Genomic DNA, 22,628 nt, shown 5'->3' with positions numbered 1-22,628 from the left:
CCAGACAAACTACAGAATGAGGGATAGATAGAGACAAGACTTTAGACCAGGATGGCTTCTCTCAAGTGCACTTGCCATTCTGGGGCAAAGTAAGCAGATGAGTATCAGCTTTGAAATCAGAAGAGATGCTGACACCCAAACCCTCCTGCTCTGCGTTCCAAGAATCCCTCTTTCCTAAGAGAGAGGCCTTCCCTGAGGACAACTTTTATTCAACAGACTGCTCCAATCCCTGGTGGCCTTCTGCTTCCTTCAGTGCCAAGACACAGCAGATCATTAATTGCGACTTCTCACAACTGATTTCCCACATCTCTTGTGGGTATGCCCGTGGCCTGGGAAGGAAGAGGATTTCTCAGCAGCAGAAAGTGGCCTGTGCTTCTGGGCTCCAAGATCTGCTCTCAGCTCTGTGTCTGCTTATGCAGCATGAAGGCCTTGGGGTAAGAGAGAATCCACAGCTGAAATGAATCTATGTTTGAAACAGGGAGGGGGATGAAAACAGGATTTGCAGCTTTCAAGGTCCAAGTAGCACAGAGGAGAGAAAATCAAATGATGATGATGATGATGATGATGATGATGATGATGATGATGATGATGATGATTGATGATGATGATGATGATGATAGAAATACTACTTCTAACCACCTAGTGAACACTGAAAGAAAGAAGGGATAGTCTATCACATTAATTTTCCTTGAACAATGGCATTCACCTTGTTCATAGAAAGAAGTGGGATCAAGCACTATTCCAGGCTGAGCATATACTTCGAATTAGACATTTTGTCTTATTGTCTGTACCTTCCAATATCATCGATCACTCCAGTTTACAGACGGCAAAACTGAATCTGCTGAAGACACAGGACAACCTCTCTAGCTTGCCTCTCCTAGTTTCATGCTCTAGCCATGAGTCTGCATTACTTCAAGAGATCAAATGCTTTCTATTTGGGGTAAGATAAGCGTCTCAGTCAGAAGCACAGAAGACTGGGACTCCAGAGTGTACACATACAGCCTTGACAGTCAAACACCTAGGATATTTCACTGTCCCTCAAGAACTTGACAACAGTCAGCATAAAGAGACCATTCAAACTAAAATCAGGTGTTGTGTTCATCAGACACGCAGTCATCTCAGACTGGCTCTGGGAACAGATGGGAACTTGCTGTCTCCTGACAGCACCCAGCATCTGCATTCTCCTTAGGATTCGGATTATCACCTATAGTGTAAAGAAGGTGAAGGAGCTCTCAGCTAAAACACCAAGAGTAAGTGAGAAATGCCCATTATAGGGGAAAATTATTGAGGACTTCTGTTTCCACAGAGCTCTGTTAAAGATTCAACATGCTAGACTAGGGCTCAGGGGAAAGGCTCTGTCAGTGAAGTTCTTTCTCACAAGCCTGAGGACACGTGTTCAATCCCCAGTGCTCATGTACAAAGCCAGATGTGGTGGTGTACACTTGTAATCCCTGGCAAGCTCTAGGCAGAGAGAGAGAGAGAGAGACAGAGACACAGAGACAGAGACACAGAGAGAGAGAGACACAGACAAAGACAGACACACAAACAGACAGACAGGTAGGCAGAGACACAGACACAGAGACAGACAGACAGAGACCGAGAGAGCAAACAAGAGGGAGAGAGGGAATGTGTTATGGCTTTCTGGCCAGGAGGCCTAGGTTACTGGAGAATTCCAGGGCAGTGAAAGACTCCCAAACAAAGCAAGATGGGTTGCTCTTGGAGAGTGGCACCTGTAGCACCCCTACCCATATCTGCATATCTACACTTTTCCTCATAAACAGCACACACACATATTCACATACACAGCCCACTGTGTCGGGGGAGAACACAAAGCTAAAGCCACCGTATACCAAAGAACTCTGGGCTACCTCGGCTCATATCATCTTGCCCCGGTAAAACAAGAGAATAGAGTAGCTATGTCTTACATCCCAAGAGGGGGAAAGTCTGTAGCATGCTTCCTGTCCAGTTGCACCTGTCTCATGCAAGTAGATGAGTCCTTCATGGCCTTTCTCTTGGATGACAGCTTATAGGTTGTTGAAATTGTCCTGGTCCAGGATGGGGCTGACCAGATGGGAAGAATTGAACGCATTTGACCCACCTGGTACTACCTAAGGGGTTTGCTCCATAGTCACTTAACGTAGAGCTGCAGGTGACTTCTTCTATTTTCCCGGGGTTAAATGACATGATGTATGTCAGTAGCCTCTTTCACATTAGCCCATTATAGGAACAAGACAGTAAGGAGCAAGTAGAAGGACCCTTAGCTCTATTCAGAATCAACAAGCCAGCCTATTTGGAGACCTCTGTAGAGGAAACATTTCAATTTATTGGTCCTGGGAAAGAGAGACTATACAAATCTTATCAGAATCTCCAAGATATCTTTGTTCAGTTAAAATCTGTTTGTGTAGTGACTAGGACTCATATAAATGCAGGAATTACTGTCTTCACTTTTTGATTATTTGAGCTAAAGAAATCCAAACTCAGATTCAGTTGCCCCCTATTCAGAAGTTGTGAGCTCTAAGGTAGTGTGTGGAAAAAAAAAAATCAATAAGTGTGTGAAAAAAGATCAATAAGTGAAGGAATGGGGCTTGTTGAGCAACATGAACACCTAAATTCAAATCTCAAGAACCTGTGTGTGAACTGATTAAACGATGTGTCCACATGTATATGTAACCCAAATGCTAGGTCTGGAGGAGGGGTTATGTAAAAAACAGGGTGAGCACTTAATTGTGGATGAGTGAGAAGAGTGTCTTTGGCCATGAAGTAGAGAATGACAGAAGGAAACACGCTCTGGCCATCTCCACATGTGCAAAAAGGAACCTACTGCTATCGTCCACATGTGTATGTGTACAACACACACATACACACACAAACACACACATACACACACAAACATACACACACACACACACATGAGAGAGAAAGAGAGACAAAGAGAGAGACAGAGAAAATCTGAGAGACAGAGAAAGACAGAGAAAGACAGAGACAGAGAAAATTAGAGGTCATCATACTCATTTATAATTGATCACTGTATTTACACAGGAAAACACCTCAAGTGGGTAGCTTGTATAAACACACCTTGGAATCTTGAAGCTAGAAGAAACTTTCAGTATCCTCCAGGCCTCCCCTCCCCACACACTGCAAGCCCCCAGGGCATGAAGAACAGCACCTGCTCTGGTTCTCTTTCCTCCATCCTTGCATCCTTAAAACTACAGAACCCACCTTTCCACTGCTTAAATATTCTCCTCATGAAAAACCTGGAGTGAATTCTGTGCCTCATCTTGCTATTCTCTTTACAAATTCAAATTAAGTGACTTGCTGCCCTCTTAGGAGTCTCTGTTCTACATAACTACAGTTCTCTGTAAAATATGGAAATCCACGGCATAAGAAAGGTAGCCACATTTTCTATATATCTCATATAAAACGATTTCCAGCAAAGGCCTGTCTTTTATAGATTCATTCTCACAGATTCCTACTATGGAAAAACGTAGGCTTCAACTCCAGCCCTTAATCACTGAGGTACAAGGGCTTAGCCACTTGAAATGCATTGATTTGATTTGGAGTTAATTTTCTCCATGGCTTCCAAATTAAGGAGGAGCTCAAATTAGATACTTATAAATCAAAGTCAAAGTCTCAATTATGTGTAGGAGTCCAGAGGTTCAGTCAGTGCAGAACAAACAATAAACAAGAGGACAGTGACGCTTAAATGTCCTTGTCAGAACCTCTGGCAACCCTAAGGAAGCCCTTATGCCCAAGCTCTGTATTTTTAAGGGAAATTTCTCCCACTCTGGGTCCATGATTTTCTTACCTTCCTGCCTGCTCTGTGACTGCAGGGAAAGAGCAGAAATGGTTGCTTTTCTGCATCTGCAGTGGAAGATGCCACCTCTAATTCCACCTTGAGGTCTGAGGCTGGTCCCTAGGGCCCCAGGAATTAAAACCATGCAGTGATGTTGACTTGCCTGTTCTTACTGCCATCTTAATAAGGTGAGAGTAGCTTGGGGACCCCAGGAACATGCAACCTGGGCCTTACCATATGGAGCCAGCCTGGAATCTGTCAAGTTCACTTAACACATTTTCTCTTTGGGGAGCTAGCCAGGCAATCACTGGGGGTGGGGGAGGGGCAGGAGGGAGCAGCTAAGAGAGTGGGCAGGAAAAGCCCATTAAAGACATTGAGAAGCTGAGGGTAGTATAAAGCCACCAGCATAGCACCCTTTCCCTTCCACAGAAAAACACTTTTTTTTTTTTTAGACTAAGGCTGGAGCTAAGGTGCTGACAATGATTTAGGGCTGTTTGGGGGATAGAAACTGAAATAGCTGGTATGGAGATCTGTGTTTCAGCAAGAAGTAATAGGCATGTGCCTCACTGTCGATGGAGGAATCCCACTTGTACCAACATCTTATTTCGGTCTTGAAGAACCCAATAAACAAATATAGCAATTTGAGTATCCTCAAGCATGACATAATCTCTCTCTCTCCCTCTCCCTCTCCCTCTCCCTCTCCCTCTCCCTCTCTCTCCCTCCCTCCCTCCCTCCCTTTCTCTCTCTCTCTCTCTCTCTCTCTCTCTCTCTCTCTCTCTCTCTCTCTCTCTCTCTCTCTCTCTCTCTCTCTCTCTCTCTCTCTGTGTGTGTGTGTGTGTGTGTGTGTATCCACCATGCACTTATTTTGTGATCTTTGTGTGTGATGAATTTTAAACCAAAAGGTAACCCCAAAAGGTAGGGAATTTAGAGACTGGGAGCTGGGGGAATAAGAATCTGGCTGGTATGGAGGCCAGTGGCCCATGGTTTCAGTCTGGAAGCAGATTTCACATTCCCTTCCAGAGACTGCAAAGCCAAGCATGGGAGATGGGAGTTCACACTAGTGCAATTGTGCTGTGATGGATGGGGGGATGAAGGCATCTCTGCAGAGCTTTGGGGGAAAAGCCAGAATTGAAAATGTAATCTCCATTTCATACTTTTCGCTGATATTCAGCATAAAAGCAAAGCTAGCCCATGGCTGGCCAAATTCAATGCAATTTATATGCAGCCTCATACATCTTCCTAGGGATTTTGTGGTGGGGTGGTGGTGGGGGTGTATCGGATTGAACTCACATCTCCCTTGCCTCTGCAATACAGATTTGGTGTGGGACAGAGAACGCTTCTGGGGGGGGGGGTTCTTTCAGGAGTGGAATGGAGTGAAGGATTTAATTTTGCAGTTTGTAGAATGTGCCACAAAGGTGGCATCTCTGAGGACACCGGATAAACTTGTCTCTGGAGCTAAAGAAGATGTCATTTTTAGGATGGTTTTCATTCAACTCCTACACCTAGAGACAACAGAGCACTTTAGTCTGTTCCTTCCATCTTTTGAAATATGAGGCCAGACCAAATCATACCATCTGTAATGGTGAGGGTTCACTGCCAACTTCACAGAAGCTACGATCCCTTGGGAGGTGGGCCTATGGGCATGCTTGTTGGGGATTAATTGGGATGGGAAGACTTACCCCTTCGGTGCGCCATCACTGGCTGGGATCTGAATTGTGTAGGAAGAAAGGGAGTGGAGTGGTGGCATGTGGCCATAACTCTTTCTGTCTGAGTTCATAGAAAATGAGGCCAGCTAGCCTCTTCTTCCAGCCATCATGGTGTCTGGCTTCCCTGCCCGCTGCCATGTCCTCTCACCATGACACACAATATCCCTCTAGAACTGTAAGTCAAAAGTAGACCCCTTTTCCTTTGCATTGTTTTGACCCAGGCATAATTATCATAACAATAGCAAAGAAATTAAGATATGACCTAGGAGTGGGGATATATGAGTGATAGGAATAATCTCCATTTATTGTTAGTTACACGTGGTGAACTATTTCAAAGCGGACACATAACACAGATCTGAAAGTCAACAAAGGAGTTACAGAGTCTTGCCACAGGTGAGCAGAGAGTAAGCGGTCAAATTCAGATTCTGACTCCAGCACCTCTTCCATGAGTTCGGAGACTATACCTTCCCCTCCAGCATGAAGTGGTCTCTCGATTCTTCTTTTACACTTATCACTTAATAAATGTAACTTCATGTGGGTCATACTCAATGTGGGCAAACACTGTGCACCCAGAGGAGTGGCTCTAATTCCTTAGAGCAAACCACTGAATGGATACCCATGTAGGTTCAATACCATAACAACAGTCTCTCAACTGCTAAGCAACAAAGCCAGAATTATGACCGGGCATTCTGCAAGCCTGATTGTACCTGGATACTGCTCATCCTCCCAATGACAATAAGCACCGCACTAAAAACAGCGGCAAACCCTTCCCTTCTTTTATATGAAGTAATTTTATTTCTGAGTATTTATGAGGTCACAGAAAATAACCAAAGAGAGCAGAGATGGACTCTCCCTCTATCGTCACATGAAGCATCTCCTCTGGAGCAAAGCCAGGTCATGAATAGGAACCCATCTTTTTCTTAAACTCACTGAGCCACATCTTCCTGAGCTCATAGAACATTTGAAACACAACATTGGAAATACAGTCCTGTTATTGTCAGAGTCATAAGAGAAGAGTTTAGCTCTTAAGCTGTTAGAACAATAGAGTTACTCCACAAATACTGAATGCTGGGAGAGCAGTGGTAGATGAATAGATTTGGTTAACTAAACAGCGTTAGCAAAAACAGCTGACATGGAGACTGCAAACTACTTAGATGTCTCATCATGGATATGACTGTTCTCATATTCAAATTCCATAGGAGACACATACTTGAGTAAGCTCTGTGGAATTATCTATATTTGATTAACTAAGGAAGGAAGCACCACTTTCAGTGAGCAACACCAGCTCATGCAGGGTGGTTCCAGGCTGAACAAGGAGAAAGAACTGAGCATCTTCATCCATCAACCTATGCTTCCTGCCTGAGGAAGCAGTTTGACCAGCTTCCTTGTGCTCCTGCAGCCATGGCTGCCTTGATAATATGGACCACACTCTCAGACTATGAGCCAAAATTGCCCTTTCCCTCCCAGGTTGGTTTTTTTCTGGAGATTTTATTACAGCAATGAGACACATAGCTGTCACATGTTCCTCAGGGTCCCCTTCATACACTATCTTATACATGCAGTTCCCCTCAGATGCTTTAGGAGCCATTTCTACAACCATGCCCATTTTATAGAAAGCAGAGTTAAAAACCAGAAAGCTACCGATTGAAAGCTTAATCTCAATCCACAAATAGTAATGCGTGGAATGAGACTCTATACCAGAATTTTCCTGTTTGGTTATGTTTCATGCAGCCTGTCCTCAATCCTGCTTTGGACCAGGCTACCCTTGAACTCACATAGTCTGCCTCCCATGTACAGCATTAAAGGCATACACCTCCACACCAGCTTCCATTCAGAATCTGTACTAGTGGACTATATGTGAAGTCAGTATTACACCAAATTTCATGAGCAGACAAACTCCATAGAACACATAAGGGGCACTTGGAAATTGGGAGAGGTGGGAATAGAATAGGCCTTTTATTCAGTTTTGGAAGAAGAGCATTTCCGAAGAGAGTCTGTTTTAAATGAAAAGACCATATTGGTTCCAATTAACTATCAGTCACTTGTCAGTTAATAGGTACATCAAAGGTATGAGAAGGAATCTGAAGCAAGTGTTGGAGTTGGGTGGTTACTGGCCACTTGGTACACACCCTCTCAGCCTGATACAAACCATGGCCATGTACTCATAGAAGAACTGCACTGGAAGAAAGCAGGTATAAAACAATATACACGCCCACTTGTTCTGTTAATGCACAAACATTGTAAAGGCATTGGGATAGGGAGGGGAAAGGGCATTGGGATACAGCAGCCCTGGTCTACACCACCTATTCATCACTCCCATCAAGGTTAGCAGAGGACAACAGGGAAGAAAGGAATATTTACAGGGTTCTTCTCAGCCGGTTATGAGACAGAAAGCAAAGAGAGCAAGCGAAATACATCCACTGACCATGGCTGTGAACCAAGTTCTGTCTTAAGGTATCTTTTAGCTCACATTTGCAACAAACTCCTTCCTTTTGAAAATAAGAAACATGGCTGATGCTAAAAAAAAAACAAAAGAATTTTCCAAAAATCACAGGCAATGAAAAGCATAGTCAAATTAATCTGACATTGACTAACTCTATAGGAGACCTGCCACCAACTTGAAGATTCATATTATCATGCTAAGATTTCATCTGATACATTTAGTGAAGCAAGTAGTCTTTACAGTATCTTGTATTTTTTTTCTTTAAAAAGATTAATGTTATTATTTTTAATTATGAATATGTGTGGGTCCGAGTATGAATATATACTTGAGTAAAAGACTAGAATGAAGACCAGAAGAAGGAATCGCATCTTATAGAGCTGGAATTACAGGTGCCACTGAGCTGCCCTGATGTAGATGCTGGGGACCAAATTCAGGTCCTCAAGATGAAAATGACCGCTGATAACCAACAAACAATCTCCAGGCCCTATACATTAGGTTTGAAAAAAAATCGCCAAGTGGCCTGGGCTTGGCTTGAAAGCAATGTGACCATGAGCTGCAGTTTCTGTGACCACACTCTTAGGTATTGATTATTCCTAGACAAACACAAAGCAATGATCTCAGTGGCATCTCTGGGGAAGGCAGCTGAATTTCTGGGAAGAGAAGCCAAAACAGGAAATTCACAGCAAATCTTATGTGTGCACTGGGGTATACTGCATGCATGGAATGTTCTAAAACTAAGAACTTCATAACAAAATAATGTAATATGTTCTCTGAAAGTTTCATGCACTGTTTCTAGACATAGAGTGCAAGAGAGAATGGGGGAAATTGCCTTTCAAATGGCTACCAAGGAAAGCCAGCAAGTATGGTAGTTGCCAGAAAGTCCTGTTGGCCACAGAACGGCTTGCTGCCATAGCTCTCCCCACCCATACCACAAAAGACAGCAGGGAAAACAGTCACATGTTTAGGGCATTAATCGCCAATGATCCTTGTCTGTGCTTGTGGATATCTATATACTCACACCTATAAAATATATGCATTATATCTTCCCATCCTTATCTTTAAATTATACATATATAATGTATGTATAATATATACAATAGCAAAAGTATAATTATGTTGTTTATAATTATATATATATATATATATATCCCAGTTTTAAAATTTTTCATAGTCCAGGTTTCTGTGAACTCATGACACGCCTGCTTCTGCCTCTTGAGTACTAAGATCATAGATGTGCACCGTCGGGATGCTCTTAATCTCATATTCTGAAAAGAATGTGCTTGTTTGTGGAAGAAAATGAAGATCTAAGAAATCACATTAAGTGCCTTCTATCTTACTTTATTACAGAAAGTGCTGAAAGAGAGATTCTTGGCAGCACAGTTATACTGAACACATGCTCAACTGTTCCCACCAATTTTTCGACCATGCCCTCATCTGTGCACCAGGAAACACAGCTGCAGAGTCCTTACGTCAGCTTTTCAGCCTACATTGAGCGGGGCTGACATCTGACCCATGGAAGCAGGAAACACCATGTATCAAGGGCATACCAAGCCAGTGACATTTCTTGCCAGCATTAGTGACAGCCAAGTGGCAGGTCAAACCCTCAAGCTCGCAGAGTAGAGAATCACACATCCCTCTTAAGGAATAGAGACTGAAGGTCTTAACCTCTCCTGTCTCTCCTACTTTAAATGCATCCACCAAGGGCAGGAAAACAGACAGGACTTCAAATCAGATTTGAGTTCAACATCTCTGGATTCTCCCCTGTTCTGATCTGCTATGCATAGCTCATGGGGACAGGTGCCATCTTTGCCCCTTTTCAGAATTGATTACAAAATTGGGAATACAGTGACTCACTCCTTGAAATGTTCTTGTAATGTTTAGGAGAAAAAATTGGACTTGTACCTGGGATAAAAAGAAGCTTCCTAAACTTTCTTAAACAAAAAAATGAAAGGTGGAGACAATCCAAATGTCCCCCATACCGATTTGTGATAAACAGTGTGGTGCACACACAGTGGTGTACAACCCAAATGTCTCCAAATGTCCCCCATACAGAATAACAATAAACAGTGTGTTGTGTACACTTACAATGGTGTACAAGCCACACGTTTCTCACAAAGATTAGCAATAAACATTTTATTGTGTGTGCGCGCGCATGCGCGCACATGCACACACACACACACACATACACACACACACACACACACACACACACATGCACACACACAGTGGTTTTCTAACCAGCCTTTAAAAAAAGAAGGACTCGCAAGAGCACAAATGCACCTTGAAGACCTTATGCCCTGAAAAGAAGACACTCACCACAGTAACAACAACATCTGGTCCTGTGCATACAATGGAATCAAATTCCCAAAGATAAAGTAGAATTATAGTTGTTAAGGATGGGGAAGAAGGCTAAGAAGTATGTGCTTGCAGGTGCAGAATTCAGTTCTGGGAGAAGTGATTTCCACAGGGGAAGAATGCTCACCCACATGACTACACTCGACAACCCTGAACTATACTCCAACCTAACTGAAAATAACTTAGTTCTGGTTTGTCAGTTGCGATAAACATGCTATAGTAAATCCAGGCCTTAACAATGGAGAAAGGAGTTGTGGGGACAGAGGGAGTCGGTAATACATACAAGACTTTCCCACAAACCTAAAGCTACTCCAACATTAAGTGTTAATTTGAAAACTTAGCTCCATGGGGAAAACAATGGGAGCCTTTTACAGGCTTCACTATCCTGTGCTTCTTTTAGGCTAGGCGGCTCCACGGACAGAGGGGTGCTGCAGACACATGCAGACACTTGAAAACGAGCAGTTACCAGCCTTATGGGCAGCATGGTTCTACAGCCCAAAATCCTACACAGGTCACTTGCAAGAGATCCTACTGCAGCCTACTATAGCGTTCACCTCCTATGCTGAGTGCAGCTTGGTACCATGAGGGTCCATGAGTGGGATGCCTTTTTTCATAGTGCTTGGAGAAACAAAGAGTGAGGAGCCTATAGAGAGACTGTCTCTACTTATAAATTATATTTTATTCATTTAGTGTGTGTGTGTTTGTGTGTGTATACATGTGTTCATGCATGTGTGCCCACATGTGCAAGAGCACATGTATGAAGGGTAGACACCAACCTGAGAGTTAGTTTCCTTTATCTCCAAGATATATGTCTTAGGGATCAAACTCAGATTGTCTGGCCCAGGGGCCAGACAACCTTTAGTCAACTTTCACAGCAATATACCTTTTAGGAACATGAAAATTCCTAGTGTATGATGCAGTGCTGATGGGCATCTTTTACTCACAAGCCAAACCATTTCTATAAATGATCACAATTGGAACAGCAAGAAGCATCATGACAAAAAAGAAAGAAAGAAAGAAAGAGAAAAGATAAAAAGTTGCATGTGAACCATCATTAATATCTCAATATCAATAGAAAAATCGAAGACAAGTAATTCCAATATATTATTTTCAAGTTGTCATGTAAAAAACAAATGGAGCAACTCAAAAAATATGCGGTGTGGTAAGTGCCAGAAGCAGCGTGAATTTGTCTCCCTAACAGCTTGACACAATGTCAACAATCTAATCGGGATGCACGCAGGGGACAAAAATTTATTGTTTTAATTATAATCTAAAGCACAGCCTTATTTTTTGATAAGATGCCAGAGTCTATACTCTTTGGGGCTTTACTAATGGAAAGGTTTGGGCGAGCACGTGGAGGGGAGTCTGCTCATTGTCTTGGTCCCCTTGTGGCTCTTTTGATCCCGTGCACCAAGCAATTTTGCTGTGGAGATTTAATCCTGGGGTTTTCACACACAGCTTGTTACCTTCTCGCAGGCTCAACCGAGTCCTGTGAACCTTGCTTATTTGCAAGGCACTAAGCTGATTCTGTTCTCAGAAGCCCGGTGGTTAACAAGCCTGAATTAGGTATTTTCCTCCTGCTCTGCTTGCTGGGACTGTATTGGATTCAGAGAAAGATGCTCCCTCTTAACAAAATAACCTGTTATCTACAATGTACAAATTATGGACATGCAACTCCAGTTCAAGGAGCAGAGCACCTGGGCTGAAGGAGACCGGGCTAATTATACTGCCTGTAGACTGAGCTCTCTGGAAACAAAGGATGCCTTATCCAGAGACAGGAAGCAGGCCGGACAGCAATATCTTGGAAAGGCTTGTAGCAGAAGCATTGTGCCTGTAGGTGTGGTGGATAAGAACCAGGAGGGTCCTTACACCTACACCTCACCTCCTTTCTCCTGTTTTCCAGAGGTACACGGTCTCAATTTCCAAGCTACCCAGCAAGGCCACTCTTAGTATCAGACCACATTTTTTTTTTCAGCTAAATTATCTTACCCAAGGTCCCACAGCTAGTAAACGATAGAGCTGGGATTCCAACCAGCATTTATTTGATTCCAAAATCTATGTACTCACCCATTATATTATACGGCCGTCTCTAACAGTCAAGGGGTTGAATGTCCTTTCTGGGCATTGGGGGTTTGTCAGCCACTGAGATTGTTATATACCATCATTCTCTTTGCCCAGATGGCATGTCTTTAAGAATGCTCTAAAAGACACAGGCGCATGGCGCCTCTGGAGTAGGGAGCTGAGCATAGAGATCAATAGAGCTGTGAGACTGGAGATACTTGATGTCCCTGCATCAGCCACACCCAGCATTTATTTGACATTTTCACGTGCCCCATGCTGTGACGGTGCTTAGCTGATCATGAGGATCTATAAGGGCATCTAAACTGGAATTCTATGCACGTGTGAAATATGCAGGAGTGGTTTGCATGTATAGGGAGGAGCACGTGAATACACAAATGAGTGTAGACGTTTGTGTCTGTACATGTGGAAGACAGTGGTTTTTCACTGAAATCTCAGTGTTACTAGGTAAATTAACTTTAGGAACTCTGTTTGCCTAAAAGAAACATGTAAGAGCTAATCACAGGAAAGTTCACTACTTCCTCCTCTGGGCTCTTGGATTTGCCTTGTTCTTTGGAGATAGAGACTTTTGGTAGCTAGAAACTTGCTAAGGGGGGTAGTCGGGTGAACAGCATGGGTTTGCCTTCTGGCTTCCTCAGTGCTGTGATTCAAAGCCTGGCCTTTTTAATGTGAGTCCTGAAGAGCTCTTCATGCTTGTATGGGAAGCTATCTCCCCAGCCCCCAAGCCCTGCAGCACTCAAGACTTTATGGAAGTCTGGTTGCTCTTTTTCTCATCAGGAGTTACTCCGATGCTTTTGCCAAACATGTCTAGCAATTATCTTTCCTTCTCCCATCTGAAATCAAATGGTTTTATAGTCATTGCTGCCTACACAGGTTGAAATTACCCAGAAACAAGAAGCCTGTCTGTGATGTCCCTTTGTCTTTTCTAAGTTCCTTGCCATCCCTGGAATAATGAGACAGCTAGGAGAATTCGTGTTATTTGTATATGCAAATGTGATATATGGTCATTCTATCCTCTTGGGCTCTTCTTGTGTCACCTGTTCTCAATCTTCATGACATGTGCTGTCGCCAACTTAATACTCTGTGTTATGATCAGGTCAACCTAGTAAAACAAAGGTACCCCAGTAAAGCACCTTCATCCAATTGTGGATTCCTGCATCACTTAAAACTTCCTATGTGTAAGCATCAGGTACAGAAGTAAGACTCAAATTGCTAAAGATGCACAGCTATTTAGGACGAAACCGAGTAGCATATTTCTTTCTCTAACAGCCCAGGCTCTTTCCTGTTGATAAGGCCATGTGAAAGTAGCAGAGCCTGAAGATGAATAAAAACTTCTTCCACACACCCCCATGATAGAGATCCCTAACATGAACCTTTCACAACCTGTCTCATGGCCTAAGGGACAAAGGCAATAATGAGATATAATTTGAATGTCTTAGCAAGATAGAAAATAAGATATTGCTTACTTTAAGCATCATTAAAATTACTACAAGGGTGCGTTACACTAGGAGTTGTAATGCAAACAATGGCCTGAACTCACAGGCAAACTTCAGATGGGTTGTTAATGCTTTTGTCCTATAGACCCTATCTCTGTGATGTGAAACAGACAGTCATACTAGGGTTTTGACAGGGAGATCCAATCGTGGCATCAGACAGTGCTGTTGAGTAAAGAGATCCTAAGTTCCAGGGCTAGCTATGCCTGAGGAAAGAACCTGAACAGGTTCCCTCCAACCCAGGCTGGATATAAGAAAATGGAGCTCCCCAATTTTTTACCTAAAAATGGGACAATGCAACTTGACTAAAAGTATGTCTGTTCCCAACTGTCCAGGCTGAATTTGTATTTTTTTTTTTTTTTGGAGGGGTGGTATTTACATACATAGGTGTTTACATATAATGAAAGCTAGAGGAAAAGATCTGATATAATTGTTCTCAGCCTTTTTGTTTTTAGTCAGAGTCTCTCATGGATCTATGGCCCACCATTTAGGACAGGCTGGCTGGCCAGAAAGTCTGTGGGATCCACCATCTATGGCTCCCTTGTGCATGGATTACAAGTGTTTGCCAACCTTTTCACATTCCTTCCTTCCTTCCTTCCTTCCTTCCTTTCTTTTCCTTCCTTCCTCCCTGTCTATCATTCTGTCATTTTTTCCCCATGAAGCTGGAGGCAGAAGTTTTGTTTCTTCAGAAGCTAGTCTTTGCTGAGGAAACCAGGGATATTGCTACTACTCAAAAGTTCTCCAAAAACACCCATTGAGCTTATTGTGTGACTGGTGCCAGGGACTGTGTGGCACCCCAGTAGAAAACAAGACAGGAAGGGTCTCTGCCTGTTTGAGCATCTGAATGCACACAAGACTCCCTACAAAAGGAGTCAGCAAGAAATCCTCCAGTGTATGGCAAATGTAATGAAGCTCTGCCTAAATTAGTGGGAGCAGAAACATCACTAAGGAATCTGCCATGTTTACTCTGAACTTAAACAGTTCAGCTAGGGTTTTAAGGCATACCAGAAGAAGACTTCCACATTAGAAGAGCAAAATATGCCAAATCTAAATTAGGCAAAAGCTTGAATGTTGTCAAGAAATGGAGAAAGATGGGTGTGAGGTGAGCTGTTAGAGATAACGCTTAAGCCCCAGAATAGCAGAGAAGTTCCAACGTGTGCATCTGCAGAGAGATGGGGGAAGTAAAATACTTCTTGTATGTTATCTAAGAGGAGTAAGAGAAGAACAAAGGGAAGCAGGAAGACAAATAGGACTGGAAGAACAAGGGAAGATAAAGAATAAAAGAAATCAAATGTCAATGAAAAATAATCAATCATAATCAAGGGTCAAGAGCATGTTGATTTTTAATGCACAGTAAGTTCCTATGCAAGTGCATACGTAGAGAAAACTCTATGAGCAGTCACTTCCCCTAGAATATGGTGGGCGCCCTCCCTGAACTCACTTGTACGCTGCAAGCTGACATGAACAGGTCACACTGCACAAAGATTCCCCAAAATTCTATTCTACGCAGTGTTTTGGTTTGTCCTTTGGCATGCTAATGGTAAAACCTACAATATTTCTACCCTGAATATCACAGGAGGCTGAAAAATGGGAAGAAGAGATGAGGAACAGGGTGTGCATTGGAAAGGACACTCACAGCTGTATGACACTGGGAGCTGCCAGAGAAATTACATTATTTATGGATCTCAAAATGTGCCTAAGACCAACATCAGGGTCACTTTCTAAAACATCTAAGATTGCTTAAGCCCTGCCCTAGAGTGCCAAATCCAAAACTCGGAGAGTATACCCCATAATTCTGAACTCTGACAAGCATGCATTCTAGATATTTTTGAAGTACATTCATGCTTGAAAATAATGGCTGTAAATCAACCTGGGGGAACTAATTTCTTTTTCCTTGTGAGTAAGGGAACTTGCCAATCTTCTTAGGTTGGGAAGGTGAATGGGTTGCTTTGCAGCTTCTCCTGAGAGGCATTTCTCATTTCTTTCTGGATGGTAGTTCCTGGAACAACTGATCTTAGATCAGTAAGTAATTCAAGCTGAATCCACCACAATAGTAAAAGTCACAGTAGAGAAATATGTGAAAGACCCAAAGCCTCAAAGATATGTTTGAATTTTAAATTATCTGAATTAGCCAACCTTACAATTCTTACCATATTAAGTTGTACTGTGTGAACTATTTATACCTCCTATCTTTAAGCTACTTTAGATTATTCATGTTTCAATTACACCAAAATGTTCAAAGCAATAAGCCATCTAAGCAGGAGTTCTTCTTTTCATGAGTTTGGAACATAGAAATTGTTCTGCATGTTAGAAAACAGTGATGTGATATATTCAAGCCAACAGTGACCTGATCTTGTAATTCAGTGCTGGAGAAGTAGAAACAAAATAATATCCCTGAGGCTTACAGAGTAGCCAGTCAGTCCAGCTAACTGATGAACTCTAGGTTTCAGTGAGAGTCCCTGGCTCAAAAATCAAGGTGGTTGGGGACTAAGACACCCAAAGTTGACTTCTGCTCTACACACGTGCACACGCACATGCACATGTATATATGCATAGAAACATTTTCATATGCAACAAGAGAAAAATGTAATGCAGTAATTCGTGTATATTAATAGCTTGGGAACAGTTAACAGAAGACAGACTGAAATGATACTAATGTGCTTGAATCCTGTTCACCATGTTTTCTGCCCATTGCATCTGGGAAAGATACTCTGGTTCGTGTGCCAGGTGCAAGCCATAATCGAGAATGCCAAAAGGTTGCAATGTCTAGATCATTTCTGTGATTTGCAGAAACAACAGTGGGTTATTTGAAACTAGAACTTTATCCCCAAATTCAGGATGTAGGTTGGGCATGTCGACATAGTTTCCAAGTGAGAGCTGAAATGTGCAGCTCCTCACAGGCCGGATGCAACGCTTCTGTATCGAAACACAAAACTCATATTGATATGCTTTTTCTTTTTAAAGAACAGCTTCTTTCACCTCCTACAGCCTTGGAAGGTCTCACTTCAATGATCAACTTCAGTTTGTCAAAGAAAAGAGGTTACATTTTTATATTAAGTGACAAATGTACAGCAGTTTCTCATATATATTGAAATTAAAAGAATTTCTGGAATTTCCCAGTTTGTACCAATGTATAATTTTGTTGTTCATTCTGAACCCATGAGGTCAAATAAAGGTCACTGTTGATATTAAAATCTCAGGCCAAATTCACCTTTTGAATCCACTATCTAGCCATAAAGCCATCCATCCGTGTATCCAACTATTCATATACCATCTATCTATTAGTCTTGCTAACTATTTATTTATATACCCATCATTTTGTCTGTCTACCCACCCAAGCACTCACCCATACATTCATGTTTCTACTGACCTTCATAGTCACCTGTTTATCTACTCAACCAGCCAGCTAAACTCACCATCTACCTATCGTCCATCAATATATGCATCTACTCATCCACCCCTTCATCTATTATTACTCCAGAGACATAGCAATAAGTTAAAAACTAAATAATCCTCCAAAGAAGTGCCTGTATATTTGTGAGGTTCAAACTACGGAGGTAACAAAGTTCAGAGTCTATGATGTGGGGGCAAGTGATAAGGTAAAATGCTCATCAGGGGAGAGAAAATGTGAGAGAGGAAGGGCATGAATCCCCTGAAGTATTCAGGAATATTTTTCCTGAAAAGATGATGTGTGCCATAAACTTGAAGGCAGGGAAGAAGCAGGCTGAACAAAACTCCTGATAAACTGCACATTAAGGAATGACACAGAAGTTAGAAAGACCTACTTCAGAGTATAAACAGCAGAAGAGTCAGTCAAGCAAAGGATGGGGCATTCTGAAAACAGGTCAAAGATGACCACTGTCTCCTTCCATAATAATGATGGAAGGAACACTAGGAGTATAAAATAGGTGGATGGATAGATGGATGGTTGGATCAATTGATGGACAAATGGATTATTGAATGCGTTTGTAGATGGAGAGTTAGATAACAGTTGGATCATTAAATAGGTAGAATAGAAGAAAGATAGATAAACAGACAGACAGACAGACAGACAGACAGACAGATAGATAGATAGATAGATAGAGATATAACTAGGTAAATGGGAAGCAGAGTATGAGATTCTCTTTTTCTCAACATGCACAGCGGATTTGGGGAACGAATGTACATGAGTTACAAATATTCTCTAAGCAGAGACATGTGATATTCATCATGAAAAATATGTAGATCATGGATAGAACCGGGAACAAGGAAACTTGTTCTAGTTTAGAAGACTAGTCAGGAATTGTATGGGTGGGGAGAGGATATCTTATCAAGAATGAATGGACTTAAGTCTGGTAGAACTTGGCAGAGCTGGCAGTATAGGGTAGCAAAGAACCAAATGTGTGCCTGTTCTGTGGCAGGTGTGCATTCTGATCTTTATTGTGGGTTCCATTTAGGTTGCTGGTTAGGAGACTTCCAAGGGTGGCTATGAGGACTTGGGATAAGAAGAGTAAACCCTGGATAAAATGAGAAGGAACCAGACATGTTGACACTAGAGGGACAACAAGTCAGAGGCCTCACACCAGAGAGATGGAGTCCACTTCCTGTGATTGAAAGAAACATGTTCAGCCCCATCTGTGATCCTAAAGAGGATGGAGAGGAAGAAAATGAGGCAAAGAGCTCTGCAGGCAGCTGAAGAGCCTTATTAAAGAAATAGGTGTTTGTGTGTGTGTGTGTGTTGTGTGTTTTGTTTGTTATGTATATGTAGGCCCATGCATGTTCATATAAATGTATGTGCACCTTGTTTGGTGAGTGATGTTAACAGGCAATGTTAATACCTCAAACAAGAGACTGATATAAAGTCCGAATATGGAATATGGAAACCCAGATAACACACCTGGAATCATCGCTGGCCAACATGATGGCCCTATTCTCAGTTCTGAAATTCACTACATGTCTGGGAGTGCTGTTCACATAGATGCCCCTGCTAGAGTTGTACAGAGCTGAGAGTTCTGTGAATACATTTCCAAAAGACAATCATCCCATAACTGCAAGCCTGGCACCATGGGTCAAAATTGAACCTTGAATGCAAGTTTCAGAACAGGTGTTTTCTCAAATCCCTAATCTTTCTGGGTCTCCATATGGTATGAACCAGTTGATATCATGGAACTCAGGAATATGGACATCTCATGAAGACCATTTGCTAAGACAGAGGCAGACATTTTCCATAGAGATGCACCTAGAGGGTTTTTTTGCCTTTTTTTTTTTTTTAACCTGCTGCAAACCTTCGTTCATAGGCAAATCTTAAAGTTAACTTGGAAATTACTGTTTGCTGAAGATTACATGAAAATACTGTTACAACAAAGATAAAACACAAGGAGACCCTGAGCCTTTGCAAATGAGAGTATGAGAACCAGGCCTGACTTTGTGGGTATGGGTAGGTTTTGGTTTTTTTTTTTTTTTTTTTTTTTTTTTGTTTTTTTTTTTTGGTTTGGTTGGTTTCCTTTTCTTTTTAATTTTTGTTTTGTTTTTTACACTTGAGCACATGTAGTTTTCTTTGGAATTAATTCAGAGCCATAAAACAGGCGCTACATCAGTATAGTGAATGCCCTGGGGTGTGTATATATACAAAGGTGAGTCACGTAGCACTGGAAATCTACCAGCAGCCTGGAGATGGAGGCAGATCCCTTCCATGTTTGTGAAGGTAAGGGTCCTCTTAAAAAGACATTATTGAATAAAACCCATGGCAGGGAAACTCCTCCCCAGTCACACTGAAGGCTTAGATCAGTATCCAACTCCCAACCCCAATTTTCCCTTGAACCGAGATGGTTAAGTAATTTTGAGGCATAGTAGAGAGACAAAGTATGGAGCCTTGTTATACAATTATGAAGAACATGGAGCCCTGTGAAACTGTCCTTAGTGAAAGGGTTTGCCATTTCCAAAGACTGGATGTTAACACTGCCTAGCCAATGGTTGTACCATATGAATAAAAAGCAATAGTGAGTCTTAGACACCACAGTGACCTATAGTAAGTCTTAGTAGTACTGCTATTACTGATTATAATGTGAATAAGAGTCTGATGTAATATAATCTCAGGATTGGAATCTAAAGTAACAAGACTTCAAACCTGAGAGATCTTTGCCAGTAAGACCTGCTTTAGCGAGAAAGAAAAATGAATATGATTTTTTTTCTCTTATCCTAACAAAATGGCAAACTGTTGAGCAAAGAGTCAGTATTTGGTAATAAATTGAGTCTGTTAAATTCCTGCATAAAAATGAAGCAGGATGGCAATACTCACACACACACACACACACACACACACACACACACACACACACGAGCATTAGAAGAATAATGCTTTAGAATGGATATTCAAACAGAGAGACTGGGAAGTATCTGCCAGAAGCATGTCTAGATGCTACAAAGGAAACATTATCCTAGAGAGACGCCAAGGGCTTGGTCCTTAGAAGAATTCAGAATACAGAATTTACAACAAAAACTAAGCTGCTCTTAGTATGGTCTCATTTTAGATGGAATCATAGGCATAAGATGGAAGAGAGCCCAACCGTGTGGTTTAAGACAACATCCTTTGTGCCCAGTGTCACACCCATCCCACAGTCAGTGGCCTGAAGTAGATGAATATGAACCTAAGAACAAAGCCAACAAGATTTCACCCACAATGTCAGGAGTACATTTTAATCATCTACAGTGTGATGGAACTTCATGTAGTAGCCCTGAACCATCCTTGGCCTGACAACTCTGAACAAGTTAAGTAGAAAGCTCACAAAAAAAAGACACAAAAGGAAGAGAATATAGAATGAAAGTGTTAAGGAGAGAGAGAGAGACAGACAGAGAGAGAGAGAGGGAGAGAGAGAGGGAGGGAGGGAGGGAGGGAGGGACAGTATAAAAGAAGGTTAGATTAGTTTTTTGCTTGAACCAAATCCCATCCCTTTATCATACCCCTTCAAAGCCCAACCCAAATATTTGCAGTTATACAGACATGTTCATCTTGTCCTCTTTTTCTATGTCTCATTTCAACCCACTGGCCTGCACACCTGTGTGGCTTCCATTCAACATCAGGACAAGTGCTTAATTTTCTACTGGCCCATGGATTCAGTATTTCATGAACCCAATTTTTTTTTTTTTTTTTTTGTCTCTAATAACTTATAATGCTTGTGGCTAGAAACAGGAGAATGGTGGAAGTAAACATAAGTTTGTGTGTATGTGTGTGTGTTTATGTATGTTTGTGTGTTTGTGTGTGTCTTACATGTGTATTTATGTGTGTTTATGTGTGTATTTGTGTTTTGCGCACGCGCTTGTGTGTGTGTGTGTGTGTGTGTGTGTGTGTGTGTGTGTGTGTGTTTATTTAATTTATATTGCTTTCTTCCCCAAGTCTAAGATCCAGAAACTCCCAGACAATATATCCCTTTTTCTACTCTTAAATCTTCAGCAGCACAGAAACTACATGTTAGATTTCTGTGAAAATAATAAATTGGGCTATCAGTTGTCTCGTTCTCACAGCTAAGAACAGGTCACTGACAGTTTACCTGTTCTAATTCATACTATTGATAACAAAGTAAAGGCCTTGTATGAGAAGAAAAGTAGCAGTTCTATCTCATAATAACATCAGAGATCATTCTGGACAGATGGGGACATACTGGGTAGCCAGTGTTGTTCTCAGGTCTTAGGGTGACTCAGATCACCTACACACTAATGGGGGCTGATTTGTTCTCCGATGATGTATTTTTCATGGAAATTGTCAAGCTACACTGTTACCCTAAATAGGATATTACTAAAATGCTTTAACCAAGCCAGCTGGAAACCCCGACATTCTATCCATATAGTTATTTATACGCATGTTAACAGCTGCCACCTGCCTGTAACTTGGCTGTATCACAAAGTAGCACAGCTCCCCTGTTTCATTACACTCTAATAGTTTACTAAAGCTACATTGCTTCCTTCTTCCTTGACTAGAAATTGCTTTGCAGCCTCTTTTGAAGGAAGCTGATTTGGTAACAGCATAACAATATTTCTCCATGGTTGTACTTCTCTCTCTTGCCTCCTTTCCCCCTTTCCCTCCCCATCTTGTTTCCTCTACCCCGTACCCAGATTGTAGAAATGGGGATGATAAACTACACCTATTCCATCTAAATCACGTAAATGAGCCCCTCCGAGCCCCACTGAATTAGACTGGATTGGAGAATTGGGAAGGGAACATGAGAACTGGCCAGTGATCCCCACAGAACCTGACACACATCTGGCCCCACCTCTTTGAGATGGGCAGTAAATATATCTTTCCCAGAATGTTTTAATGTTCCTACCTCAGAAAGAAAACGTAGAAATGATGCCAAGAGCTCTATTAACAACAGGCAGACTTAAGTGCAAAATGTTAGGAAAGTCTAGTCTAAGGGAATGTGTGTAATTTACTTGGAATAGAAAGTCTAGGCTACAAAGCCATCAGGGGGAATGAGCATGGAGCCTGTTACTCCCATTCCAGGTAGCCAATGAAGTACTCAGGACAGTAGTCTGACTTCATCCTGTGGTCTCAAGTTCAAGTTTAAGGTGCATAGGAGAGTGAGTGCACCCAAGTCAGGCATGGGAGGTAATATAGGTAAAGTGCCGCCTTCTTCCTCCTTACCCCCGAGGGATCTCGGGCAAAGGGATGCACAGGTAGTGCTGGAAGGACTCAATTGCATATTAGGTATGTATGTCTCACCCTTAATACCTTCTCAGAAATCAGAGAAAACCAAACCCTTTCCATTGATATGCCATGCCCCAGG

At 41.9% G+C, this 22,628-nt stretch overlaps 1 protein-coding gene across 4 annotated transcripts in view; it reads right to left on the bottom strand.

Moving 5' to 3' along the window:
• The window catches only part of RBFOX1 (RNA binding fox-1 homolog 1), a 335,551-nt gene that overhangs the window by 208,764 nt on the left and 104,159 nt on the right, over positions 1–22,628 (bottom strand). The gene's annotated exons all lie outside the window — the stretch shown is intronic.

This window comes from Micromys minutus (assembly GCF_963924665.1).
Source record: "Micromys minutus genome assembly, chromosome: 31".
Lineage (NCBI taxonomy): Eukaryota > Metazoa > Chordata > Mammalia > Rodentia > Muridae > Micromys > Micromys minutus.
The sequence above is the reverse complement of the archived record's forward strand: the minus strand, read 5'-3'. Positions and strand labels throughout refer to the sequence as shown.